This window comes from Nothoprocta perdicaria, unplaced genomic scaffold, assembly GCF_003342845.1.
Source record: "Nothoprocta perdicaria isolate Ctin4 unplaced genomic scaffold, notPer1 scaffold_238, whole genome shotgun sequence".
Lineage (NCBI taxonomy): Eukaryota > Metazoa > Chordata > Aves > Tinamiformes > Tinamidae > Nothoprocta > Nothoprocta perdicaria.
Window position 1 is genome coordinate 348,836 of NW_020455464.1, and position 6,832 is coordinate 355,667.

Here is a 6,832-nt window from a genome sequence, read left to right on the forward strand (position 1 = left end):
GAGAAGAGAAGAGAAGAGAAGAGAAGAGAAGAGAAGAGAAGAGAAGAGAAGAGAAGAGAAGAGAAGAGAAGAGAAGAGAAGAGAAGAGAAGAGAAAAAAAAGAAGAGAAAAAAAGAAGAGAAAAAAGAAGAGAAAAAAGAAGAGAAAAAAGAAGAGAAAAAAGAAGAGAAAAAAGAAGAGAAAAAAGAGAAAAAGAGAAAAAAGGGAAATAAAAACCCCATTTCTCTATAGTTATCTCTACTTCCATATTGAACCCTTAAATATACAATTGTAGCTATTTGGATTTATTGGAGAATCAGCCAGATTCCTTGCTGGCACAGCAAATTAGATAGGATGCCAGGAAATTAGAAAGCGCTTCTTGAGTCATTGCTTAGATGCAGCATTGAGCAGCCTGGGGACTGGCCTAACTTGTGCCATCTAGCAACACTGTAAAGCCAACAGGCAGTACGTGCTGTTTTCAAGCAGTTTCTTGCCATGCCAGATTTGCACTCAGAAGGGGATGATGAGCCACCTTCACCTTCTTAGTCTATGTGAAAAATCTATCTCACTGTGTTCATGTAAGGACTTTGTTTTTGCATTTTTTTTCTGTTTTTTCCCCCACGTTTGTAAAATGGAAGTAATTCACACTATATTGCTCTGTTTCTGTGGAAGACTACGAACAGTAGGCAGCCTCTGAAATTTTACTATGATGAATATCACTGTTTCTTATTAAAATGAAAATCTTCTTGACRTTTATGTAATTTGCTGAGTAACTTTTACTTGTGGTGGATAGGGAACAACCGGTGTGAGCAGCACTTGCTGTCCATTTCACATGCATAACTAATTTTCATTTCCTGTGCTTTTTACACTGTATGGTTTCACCTTGTTTTCCTAGGCAGAGGCAGCACAGCTTTGCACTTCAAGCTTATGTCCTTTCCACTCTATTTCACATGGTAGAGAGGAGCAATATTGCTATTCACTGTGATATCTATAGAAATATCTAGAAATGTATGTTCATTCATATGTTTGTGTTCTCACTGACTCTCACCGGGATAGGGGTGCAATAGGGGTGCAATAAAAAGAAAGAAACTGGGACTATTCTCACATCTTAGTAAGTGAAAGTTAGTTTGTCAGCTGCTTGCACAGCTGATTTAATGCATGAGTTATTTTTTCGCACTAAATCAGTCAGCATATGATATATGTGTGATGAGTCTCTGTTCTTTCTGCTTCAGCTACTCTTTCCCAAGCTGATATCTTAAAACAGCTGACAAAACAGTTTTCTGATACAGTATCTCCAAAATGTTTGAAGATCTTTTTTAAGAATAATTTTGAAATTTAAAGTGAGCCATCTGGTATTAGATCACCGTAAAGAAAATTTTGGTTGCTGTATAATGTTAGTCTATAGGTATGAATTTTAAAACTTACGTCCTCAAATTGGCCCCTTAGTCTAGCATAGTGGATACATGAACAGTAAGCTTCCATTATCTTCTTATTGTGCATTTYCTTTATTCATCTATGTACATTTGTCCCAATAAAGTGAATATCATAAACAAAAACATGTTAGCATACTATAAAAAGGTACTCATGAAAGAAGAGGGATTTCTGATGGCCACATGAAGCATGAGTATTAAAAGCTGCACAYTAGAAAATCTACCAGCTGTTTCTGATCATGGCTAGCACATGAAAAAAACACCTTTCAGAGATTCATTCTGCCAGTGAACAAAATACTTGTTCTTAAGAAATTATGAAGTCATCTCTTTCCCAAACAAATTTCTAATTTTAGCTGACAGAAGCATGCTGATTGCCACAAGACCAATAGCCTCCTACTTTGTTKCTTGTCTTGGTTTTTGTAAAATAGCAAAGGAAAAAAGGCTTTGCAGGACACCTCTCTATTGTAAAGAAAAAATCTTATTTGAACTTATCTTTCTTTACGTGGGCATGAGTTTGCACTAGGTGCCTCCAGAGGTCCTTTCTGAACAAAAGTGCTCTTGTAAATCTGCAGTTCAAGTTGGTTTCCCCATACTTTGTAATTAGCTGTTTATATATCCAAGTGAAATAATGTCTTAAAATAGTAGCCCCATTATAATGATTCCCATCTTGTATCCTGATCTGACATGCTGACTTGCCTCAGCACATTGTCAAGTGTCTCCTAAGGTACTACGTAACTGTAGACCTCTCACCGTAATATTTCACTCCATTGAGTAGTTATGTGGCAAAAAAAGAACCTGACAGATGTAGATGTGCTGTGCAAAAATAGCTTAAAGCTTACTTAAAAGAAGCACTAACAGAGTTCAAGATGTCTTTTGCTGGATACTACTTTGAGTTTTATGTTTACTGCCCTTCTTCTCCAGATGAGGTTTGTTTACTCACAACCCACATTCCCTAATGGGCTTTTCCAAGTGAGAAGTGAAACATCTTTCATGCAAAGTCTGTGTTCTGAACAACATTGCACAGGGAAATAAAGCAAAACATTTGCAATAGAAATCTAGTAAAGTGAAGAGTAAGTTTAAATGCATTCCTTATACACATGTGCTTCTTAAGCACAGGGTTATGACAATTATATGAATCTCAGATGATGAAAACAGAACTTCCTGTGATGACCTGGGGAATCTATCTAGTAAGCGACCGAGATACCTAAATTCATCAGACGTGTTTCTAGCAAGGAGAYTGCTGTGCTGTTTGATGACTGCATATGTGTATGAAACCAACATTTTTCGAGAAGATTACGAAGATAATTTTCCAGACTTAAAGTAGACTATTCACTCTTAACTATGCTCTAGTTTGGCAACACAAATACCAAAATGATAAACTGAAAAATTCAGAAATAATTTCCAGCTAGGTTTTACTGAGCAATGAGTAGAAACTACCAGAACAAAGAGGCCAAATACTGGTGAAGAACATAAAGACTTTAAAATGTCAGTAAGAAAGGAGAAGCTTTAGTTTGGAAAAGGGAAGAGAAGGTCAACAGATGTTGCTACATGAGGGACTCAGAGGAGTTGTGAGAACTGCTAAAGTCAAATGAAGCATTCTGAGCTGCAAAAAAAGTCTTGGTTCATGTGAGAAACCATGAAATGCTGAGGAATGCTCTGGTACATCTCCCAAATATTGCAACTGGAGTAAAGGGAGTAGCCTCAGACTGCTGAGAGAAAAAAGAGACAGGCAAGCATACGTAATTTGTTGAGCAAAAAACAGTCACTTTGAATTTCTATATATTTAGTATATATATATACATATATATATGTAATTCATATCCCTAAAGAGTTATGAGGTGAAATGGTGTATACCTTCACTGACATGCTTGGAAAAAAGGAGACTTCAGGAATTTACAGCTGTTTTTTAGAAACAACTCATTTCTTGCCTTGGAAAGCAAGTCAAAACTTTTCAAGAAAAGTGGCAGATACAGAGCATGTTTCTGGATTATTTAGATACTCAAGACAGGAGCAGAATTTGTTGAACCAAACTTTGTGGTGGAGACTTCCCAGTGGAAGGGATAGGAAAGAAACTATGTGTACCTATTCATACATTCTGTTATTGACAAAGATTTAACACAGTTTAAGGCCAGAGGCATCACTGTGTCAGCGGTTTGAACCTATGTTACAGGCTATGAAGAATTAGCCAGGTTCTGCATAGCGAGTCGCGAACTTCTAATTAGAAAGTTCTTCAGTTTTCCCAAATTGAATGTGCATAACAATCACAGTAGAAGAGACCAGGAGATAACAGCCCCAGTCCTCCTCCAGAGGGAAGAAGATGTCTGGGTTAAGCTTTCTCAAGCCTTCCACAAAGTTGGCTTTATCAGTATACCTCATGCCAGAATGTAAAAAAAAAAGGAAAAAAAAAATTTAGCATTCCTGGTGCTTCCAGGTGACTGAATATACCACTGGAGCATGGGGATTTAATTATCAGTGTTGCTCTGTGGTAGACCTACTAATGTGCAGACGTTACGAAGTTCTTAAATCAAAAGGGGAAAATATGGGGAATTACAGGAACAAGTTATTAAAGTCAACCAGGGTGATGACGTCACATTACCATAAAGAGAAGGACAAGGATTTTCTGTAGTCAAAAGTTTTCAAGCTGTTTGTGTGTCAAGGGCTTCAYTAGTAAGACTCTGACAGGGTATTGAGAAAAAACAAAGAACCTATAAGGAACAGGGAAATGTAGCTGAACATAAACAAACTTGTCCTCAAACAGAGCTACAAGAGGGTGTGAAAAATATGAGAATCAAATGACAAAAGCGTTTCCCACCATATACCTAGAGAGCATAGAGAAGGGCAATACCACTGAGCAATGAAAGGTAACATTGCACTGGTCCTCACCACAGCACCAGTTGAAATAAATGTGTCTGACCCATACTTCAAATCCAAAGACAATGGGTCCAACTTCTCCCTGAAAACATTTGATAAAAGTTTCAGCACTGTATTTGGCTGTTCCTCCGTCCATGTATCTTGTCTATGCTGGTCTTGACTTAAGTCAGGGGTATGCCAGAGGTATCATTTTTCAGTCTGCCTGAGGTACCCTGTTGATTAAAACAGCAGAGTTTTTCACGTAACTTATCTCCTCTTGGGAACAACTTGTATGACTCTTGCTTCTGTTACTTTAAAGAGAGGACTAATCTTCCTGTTTCTAAACCTGCACAGCTGCTGTTTTTATCATTGTCCTTTATCAGACTTCTTGGACTTTGCCAGGCAAATTACCACTCTGTCTGGACACCCTGTGCACAGTTAAAATTGTTTATGTCAGAAAAGCTGGATTCAAAATAGGGCATCAGCAGACAAGGACAGGACAGGACAATGTCTACCAGGACAATGTGGAAAAGAGAGAGTATGTGTAGGAGAAAATGAGAAGTTGTCATCTCATTTGGTCTAGCAAAGAGACTAGTCTAGTGTCCTAGTTAGTCTAGTGGCAGAGAGAGAAGACACGATTGCTGTCTAAGAAAATATCCCTTTGAAGGTTTAAAGGAGGAAATATACACCAGGATGGAAAGGATGGTAGAGTAAAATATGAACTTGTTTACAGCAGAAGCTCAATGCATTATGAAGGGGTTATATAACATAGATTTCACAACATCAGGGTCTTCCTAACCCAAGAAGCCTTCTCTGATTTTGCAGTCCCAACTTACTGTATATTTGATACTCCATTTTTTTTTAAATTCAAAGATCACTCATGCCATTTTTACTACTGCATCACTTCAAGATATATGCTGAGATCTAAGCTGATGAAGACATCAGCCTTCCTTGAGTGGCAAATTTTGAGCATGTTCCCCATTCAGCACTGCCTGTATTAATTTTTCTTCCTGATTGGCAATAAAGAACAAGAACAACAACAAAAAAAGTGAAGGCAACTTAGAAAACTCTAAACATTTATTAAACAAAACCAACAAGCTGTAGTCATTTGCTGCAGAGCTGTCACTCAGAGGCTCTGCTTCAGCAGATAGAAAAACAGGACTGTTTAAACAGTAAGTTTTGGTGTTTGGCTAGCCATGTGTTCAAATCTGGGGTTTTCCCAGGAGAACAAGTATGTGTGCACTGCTTTGATATATATCGAAACTGTAATTGTCATGGGAAGCAATTTTAATCTTGCTGTGTCATATATGTTGATTAAGAGCTGTTGCCAGCTTAGAGAAAATATAAGCCTCATAGTAATGAGGAAGATGGTAAAGTATTATTTTGTAATAGGTGGCAATTGCTGTGAGCCATTCATCTCATAGGTATGTAAGTATTCAGGTTGTTCTGTGCAAGCCTCTTGTTTTGCAATGCCTGATGAAGGAAGCACTAAAGAGGAAACATTGGTAGCTGTCATATCTGCTGCTCTGACTCTGCATACACTGATGGCTACACGTACATCTACAGTCTGTAGGCAAAAAAACGTGTTTTGTGCCACAAAAGCACTTTGCCAATGGTAGCTGCAAAAGTATTTGAAGCAAATCATACTAATCATTTTATAGCAATGGCGTGCAGGGAATATCATATAGTGTTTGATAAGACTAGGTTTAAATCCTCCTTTGCAAGTATGCACTTCCCTCAAAGTGTTTTAAATGGCTGATTAAATCAAAAAAAGGCCACAGGGAGAAACAAAACTGAAATGCATTAGGGATTATGGCTGCAATTTCCAGCCTAATTCTTCAAATTTCTTCACTAAATTTCTCTGCATTATTGTTTCAACAAGATATAGTGCCTTTTAAAAATTGGCTTACATTCATAAAAACAGATGTTCCTCCTCTGATTTTGAAAGGTAAGAGCAGCAGGACAAGGCTGTGCTTGTCCCCTCCAGAATGTGGCAACTAGAGGTGTCTGTGCTGCAGGAACGCACTAAACTACAGTAGACAGTATTACATCTGACAGTAAATACACCTGAATGAAGGAAGAACTTATTTACTGACATAAAGTAGCTACTCAGAGAGTAAGTCATACATTCACGGGTCATAGTTCCACTCTGATTTGAACTTCCAGACCTTGGTAAASTGTTGCTTCTAGAAGTTGTAGCAAAAGTATTGAATATATTCCTGATAAAAGTAGGAATGACAGTAAGAATGACAGCACTGTAAACCCAACTGCTCTCGGACGGATCAAGAAGATTGTTTTGATCCAGTTTCCAACCCTAGCTCTGAATCACTATAGCAAGGGCCAAGATATGTTTTATCATATTTTGCTACTTGTCACCTGTATTAATTCTAAGAGATACAGRATTTTCTGAGATATGGATTTAGCTAACTGACTTCCTGTTTTTCTAAGCTAGTTAAGCATCAACATAGTATCTTCTGTCTGAGAAATATAGAATTATAGAATACCTAAGGTTGGAAGGGACCTCAGAGGTCACCTAGTCCAACCCCCCTGCACACGCAGGGTCACCCAGAGCA